Consider the following 7,511-nt stretch of genomic DNA (forward strand, 5'->3'; position numbering starts at 1 on the left):
TGCTGTACAGAGGGGTTACAGTTACATGAGTAAGGCAATGAGGACATTTCTTACTAAGCATTGTTACCCCTTCTCTTGTCATGTCTTGTTTTTAATGTATTGCTTCTTCCCATTTCTTTACCTGGTGAGGTTAACTGGAGTCCAAGATCCAGAAGCCTTCAATGAAATGGACTTTCCATCATGTTTGTTTTCACTCAGTGAGTCCCTCACGCTTCTCCTCGAGAATCTTCTTGTCTTTCATCCTTCTACGTACAACTTCTTCGCTGAATGCTAACGGTAATGGAGACTAAACCACTGCCCTCCCTTTGTGATGCACAGTGTGAGGAAATCTGATGCCATTTGGCCCAAGGCAAGGGTACTCCAATATACCCATACCATAGGCACTGCATGCTAAAGCACAAGTGGATGCAAAGGATGCCCAGGAAAATGATCATGGAAGTCAGATTAACTCGGGTACTATATAGCACCACTCAAGGACATATAAGAAACAATTGATGTAGGATTTGGTACTGTGGTAATCCATTTTCTGGTGCATATAACAAAATACCACTGACTTTGGACATCAGAAAAAGGGCTTTTATTTTGGACAGTTTGTGGTCTAAAGGTGCGAGTCACATATGGCAACAACCACAACTGGCAAGAGACAAGGGACATTCACTTCTCTCTCTCTCTCTCTCTCTCTCTCTCTCTCTCACTCTCTCCACCTCTCTGTATGAGTGTGTATGTATATCTCTGTTCCTCTTCTTATGAAGCTACTAATAATCAGCCTTATCAAATCCTAGTCCAAATCCACCCAAAAGCTCAACATCTAAACAGCATAATAGACTTTTTTATCTCATTGTCTCCAAATGGATATGGAATTTCAATACAATTAAGCCTGGGGAGATAGCCAAAGCATCCCAACAGTTATTGTTCAATGTTTCAACATCCTTTGAGAATCTTAGAAATATTTCCTGTGGATAAAGGACAACTGTTGTATATCAGAAATGACTACATTTTCCAATGAGGCCACATTGTCAAGTGTTGATGATTAGTACTTAAGTATTGAGAGAACAGCATTTAATCCACAATCCCATGTTTCTTTATAAGACAACTAGGATGACTGAAAGATTTAGATGGTGGAAAAAAACTGGCTTGTAGAGGCATTGAAGTTATCTTTTGCGGCATATTATGTTTGTCATGAAACCTGCAATGTACGCTTAGAGTAAAAAGTAAGCACTTGTGTATATGAGTCTGCACCCAGGAAAAAGGATTGGGTGGGTGTGCATGCAAGTAGTTTAAAGCCCTAGAAGTGGATAGTATCATTTAGGGTGTGAAAGGATGTAGAAAAAGTCTAAGATCCAGTCCCATGCCTTTCAATGCTGAGAAGAAGGATTAACCAATAAGGGAGAGCAGAAAGCACAGCAGCAAAGACAAAGAAAAGAGCAGGGAGTGTCCACAGAAAGAAGGGACTGGGCAGAGAATCCACCGTGACAAGAGCCAGGATAATATAGGGACAAAGGGCTGAATGATGAACTTTGCTAACGGGATGTTACCAGTTGCCTTGCTGAGAGCTATTTCAAGGGAGTGATAGTTACTGAGGCTGCGTTGTAGAGTGTTGACAGGTGTCTTGGGAAGGCAGAGGAAGTGGAGACAGTGCATGCAGGCAAGAAAATGCAATGGGAGCAGAGAAATATGGCATTGGGTAGAGGGAAACGTGGGAATCAATGAATGATTCATTTAAGACACAAGATATTCATGCCATGTACATGCAGATGGAACTGGTCACATGGAATGATTCATTTAAGACACAAGATATTCATGCCATGTACACACAGATGGAACTGGTCACGTGGAAAGGTAGAATTTGATGATGCTGGGGAGACAAATGGGATGGGTTGGGATCCGCAATACAGATGGAGACATGAGCCTTGAGGGGGAAAAAGAAATTTCTACCCTTTTATCCTGAAGAACGATTGAGTAGAGAGGATGGTAGAGGAAGACCTCATGATGCAATTCTGACAGAATTTCTATTCTATATCTTCTAACTTCTAAATTGAGAATGCACAATGCAATCAGGGGGAAGTGGGAAGCCATGAAGAGCTTGAGCAAAGAACACATTGCAGTCCAAGAATGAGACTTGAGACATTAAACATGGCGGTCCCAAGCAAGGACGAGTGCTTCGATGAAGCTTATGATTGTGACCCTATTGATGACATGACTTGCCAGCCTGGGAGATTTTGGGTAGCAGCAGAGAGATGTTTAGTTGCACACACTGAGTGCAGACAATTCCACCCGAAGTGGAGCATTTGCCAGTCAACCACCACACAGGCAAAGAAGGGAAAGGAGTGACTCTATGATGCATGGTGGGATCTTGGAGTTCTTAAGGAAGATATAACTTAGAGTATCTGCCAGAGAGTTGAGCAAGGGCTGGGCAGAAATCTTGAGACTACATTCTGTCTGGCATAGAGCTGATCCCTCAGGATAAGTCAACTGGATCCTCACATGGGCCACTGTAGAGTTGCAATACCGCAGTTAAGCACGAGGGGGCAAAAGATGACAAGAAACGACTGTACCATGCCCCGCCTACTTTGGGGGTGTGTCCTGTGCTCCAGTGGCCCTCCAGCCTACTCTGAGCATCCTTAGAACTTCAAGGTACTTAATGCTGCCCACTGAGCAGAAGCAAGTATGGGTAGGTACCACCAAATTGATCAGGTTGTGTGTGTGAGCGGGGGTGGTGGGTAGAGGCAGACGAAACTGAGTCCCAAGTCATATATAAAGGACTGTCTTTCATTTGCCCCCATCTTGAGTTCCTGGTACAATACCTCAGATGTGAGTAATCATGAAACATACCCTAAGTGTTCTTGGCCACCTTAAACTAGGAGAAGCTGATGCCAAGAAGCCAAGTCTATGTGCTGCCATGAAAAGCCTCCATCCTTCCCTGCTGTAGGTACTACTTTCCAGCTTCTGGAGCCATGGTAATGGCTGGTCTCAGTCTACAGACTTCTTAGAACTGAATGTGCAGAATTGCCCCAATATGTCATGCCAAAAGAGGGGTCTGGGAAGGTTTGGTGGAACGGTGTACTTTGATCAATAGATCTTCCCTGATGCCTTTCCTTCTACATGTGTGATCAAAGCTGTGCTTGGGAACATAAGACAATGTGCACTCCACAGTCATCCAATCATTTTCACTGATTCACTCCCTCATTCATTTTTTCCTTCCCCATCCCTACAGTGTGTCACCAGAGGACACAGATAATTATACTTACTGGAAGAGGTAGAAAGGAGCTAGGCAGGAGTCAGGTAAATGTGTGAGTGTTGGTTTGGGAGATCAAGAAGAGATAGTGCATCTGTGAAAGGATGGAAGTGACACTGGAAGAAAGACCTAGAAAAGAAAATCCACTAGGACTGAGATGGGGAAGGGAGAACGGTGACGACACAGAACACACAGATGACCCGCTGGCCAAGTAGCAGTCTCATCCACAGCCCAAGGGTGCAGTGATGTCAGATGGCCTCAAAGAAGTAAGGTCCTTCAGGGAGTTAGGTGCAACCCTAAAACTCAGTGCTGTGCGTCCCTCACAACCCATCCTAGCTGCACACCAGTGGGCACTGACGATTGACAGGTGAGCAAAACATTAGCAAAGAACATTAGCAAACCGCGCAACATCACCTGGACTGTTGGGTAGTTTGTGGTCCACAGACATTCCTTCACATAGCAAGCCCAGGCCAGCTTCCACAGCACATCACATGCTCCACAGGTGAAGGGTATAAATCACCCCATGAGCCTGGCTTTCCCCAAATCCACAGCAGACCCTTTCCATGCTGAAATTATGCCCCACGCCCAGGCAGCTGCATTTCCAGCCCCTCTCCCACCCTGTGCCCCACAGCCTGGAACTTAGATTACACAAACACTTGCATGCACTATTCTAAATATTGCAATTTGTCTGTCTTGTCTGCTGACCTTTGCCTGTCTGCATTTGACATGTTTTCCTTCAGCTGGGTTGTGGGTCTTATTTCATCCACAAGGTGACCGCGTGGTTTATTACCCTTTGACTTCTGGGGTTAGAGCTTCCATCTGGGCAGGAAACATCCAGGGCTCAAAACTTTCAGGACTCTTGGTATTTAATTATCACTGTCAATTTTCCCTCCTTTCCCCCTTCACCGCCTCCTCCCTGCAGTGGTCCAGACTTACATGTCCCATGGAGGGATTTGCAGAGGCTGAATGGCGCCTCCACCAGGGATCCTTATCAGTATATGTGGTGCTGTGTGCTTCACGACTTAAACTTGATTTGGTACATGCAAATTCTTTCACTCTCCCTAGTCCTGCAGGACAATTGTCATCCTGGGGACCACAACTGTACTTCCTCTTTGAGGAAGAAGCCTGAGGAAGGACTGCCAGGTTACTGGCTATTACGCAGAAGTTTAAGCAGAGGTAGCTAGCCTAGAGCTAAATGGAAGGAAAACCAAGGAGTAAGAGGAGAAGAGGAGGAGACAGGCTTTTCTTCAGCTCTGGCCCACCTGGCTTTCCCAGCTGCTGGGCAGTTGCCCCCTCCAGATTTCATTCTCCAGTGGAGCAGCTAGTTTTGTTTGGGAAATATCTTGCGATGACTGCTAAGGCTCACTTCTGCAAGGCCCTGGACTAGGAGGCTACCGGGATCTTGAAAGTCAGCTTCAATCACTGCCCTCTGTGGTCAGTGGGGAAGAGCAATGGTGCATATACAGCAGGTGCTGTGCAGAGACAACTGTTCTTCGTGAGGGAGGGCCACGGGGACTGATTGTGTCCTTTGGGACTGCACATGAATAGGCCAGGTTTGAAACCACACAGACTGGAGGGAAGGGACTTCTGGAGTTTGGAATAATGACAACTCCGTGGGGACAGAAAAAGCCCAGAGCTAGTATGTAATTCAGTGATTCAACTGAGCCCAATCGTCCAATGCATGAAGGCAGGACAGACACATGGACCAAGGGTGAGAAAAGCCGGGACAGCTCATTTGATAGGCAGCAGCACGCAGCCATTGCACATCGTCTTCCTTACTCACTAAAGCTGAATAAAAAAAACCCAACACATCACCACATTGGGCATTACTGTGCGGTGCAATGCAAAATGGCATTGAGGAAGGGCATGGGTTGGGGCTGGTGATTTTAATACCAATCTTCCTCCTTTATTATAAAGTGCATTTGGGAATAGGAACATTTAGAAATTTTTGATATCATGGAAAGCACATAAATATTCAGCTGTAAGCCTATGCATGGAATATTCTATTACCTTCCAACGGAGCCTGTGAGGTCCACCTGGGAATGAGCTGTTGTGGGGGTGGCAGTGGCTGTGTCTGCGAGCGCTGTCACGTGTGGCAGCTGAGCCATCTTGAGCTATTCTGCTAATGCCACAGCCCTGGGATATATGGACCCCAAACTCCTAGCCTTTCCTACCCAGCTTGCTGACATTGTGGCTGACGGCAAAGGAGCACATGAGAAATTAGGGACAAGCATTACCCACTTGAGCCCTGGGGTGAATGTGGTGTGGGGTTTAAGAAAATCTCCAATCTTGATGGTTTTTCAGTAGTTCCTGTGGAGTGGAACAGGACAGAAGGGAAGGTAGGAAGGAGATCCTGGGTGTACTGCCTTAGGCCTGTTCCTGTGTAAGAACTCTCAATGCTCCAGCTCCTCTGTGCTCCTACTTACCCTGAGACTGTATGTGATAAGCAGATGGAAACCAGCAGCCTTTTGTCTCCCAAACTAGTTGACAAGCCATCTAGAAATGCCCAGCATGCAAGGTAGAATGCTACTGTCACGGTGGGGCTGCCACCAAGGACTGAGCTGGGTAGATGAGGAGTGAGGGTGTTAGGAGCAAGACTTTCCCTCTCTGTGGATTCTCCGTCCCTAACACTTCTCTAGGATCTGCCTGACCTTAGACTACTGAAGGGATAGCTTATTGCCACCTGCTCTCTTCCTCCAGACAGCAACCTGAGAGTCAAATCAGCATGGGCTGGCTTCTGTTGTGCACTGCATTTGGTGCCATATATTAAGTTGTTTATGGCAGTGAGTAATAGGACACAAAATATTTGACCTGAGTAGCTGCAGGGGCTGCGACCTTGCTCTCATTTGAAAGTTTTTCTGGTGAACTTTTGTGCAACAGTTTACCACCTGTCACATCTTCCAATTGCAGCATGGTCCCTAAACCTTGTTTTGTGATATGTCTTCTTGATGCAAGTCCTGCCCAGACTTCTCTCCTGCCCTGGTCAGGGCTGATACTGGCTCTGCTGCTCAGTTTTGACCCTGCCATTCTGTAGCCTAGCCGTACTCTCAACAATGCCTGGCCTTGGAACTAGGGCAAGTGGGCTTTGTGTTGTGACAGTGAAGAATGATTCCAGAGAAACTCAATGAGCTGTCCAGGCAATCAAGTCTAAGGTTTAGAGGAGGAACAAACTGGATGGGATTTGACTTGGCATAATTTGACTTGACTACATACACTATGTTAAGTAGACATTTGTGGCTCTGAGCTTCTACCTTTTGTTAGCCACCTCTCTGTCACACCAAAATAAGTTGGCCTTAATACCAATTGTGGAGGGATCTCTGGGAACAAAAGTAGGCTTCGGCCGTTCTGCCCCTCTTAATCTGCGGCAAACTGACTGTGAGCTGAGAAGTTGACTGGATGGTGACCTGGCTTCAGGATCCCAAAGCACGAGGAAGGGAGTGGTGAATCTAGTAAATATGCAACCAGATGGGATAACCCCTAGGCTAGGCACCCTCTAAACAATGGGTTTGATAAGAACCCCCACCACATGTCTCCTTCATTGGATTCCATGTCTTTCCCCAAGGCTCTTTTAGTTCTACTACTCCACTCATAGGTTCCTTTGTTCAAGGGTTGGGTATGGAAGATGTTACAACCTAAAGAAGTGACTTTCCACAGACACAACTGAGATTTTCATTGTGGGAAGTACTGCTGGGAACGAGGAAACTCCTGAGTGAACTCTGAGGCCAGAAAACTACCAGGCCAACTGAGTGGACCGAAGGAACCTTCATCCCAGCATCATTCTCCGTCCATCTGAACCCCAAGACAAAGAGGCAGCTGTGGACCGCTGAGCCTGGGCCAGTGAACTGTGCCCCCAGTGTTTATGTGACCTGTGTTTGTGTGTGTGTGTGTGTGTGTGTGTGTGTGTGTGTGTGTGTGTGTGTGTACATGAAGAAGACTGGGAAGGGAGAGAAGGTCCTCTGATGTTTCTTCTTCTAAGGACAGTAATTCCATTATGAAGGATCCAACCTCATGACCTCTTTATCCACAGTTACCATCCAAAGGTCTTTACCTCCAAATCCATCACTTTGGGGGATAGGACTGCAGCATATGAATTTTAGGAGATATATCAGTCAGTCTATATCATCCTAAAAGAGATCACACTGAGTGAGGTATGTCAGGCTACTCCTTTGCCTTTGTCCAGTGCTGCTTCATTACCTCAAGCAAAGCACACAGGGACAATTAGGACAGGCATGAAAGCTGTCCTCACCATTGCCACAATGGGGATAACTGGAAAGAT

The sequence above is a fragment of the Dipodomys spectabilis genome, unplaced genomic scaffold (genome assembly GCF_019054845.1).
Source record: "Dipodomys spectabilis isolate Male_0828 unplaced genomic scaffold, ASM1905484v1 ptg000060l, whole genome shotgun sequence".
In the NCBI taxonomy this organism is placed as follows: domain Eukaryota; kingdom Metazoa; phylum Chordata; class Mammalia; order Rodentia; family Heteromyidae; genus Dipodomys; species Dipodomys spectabilis.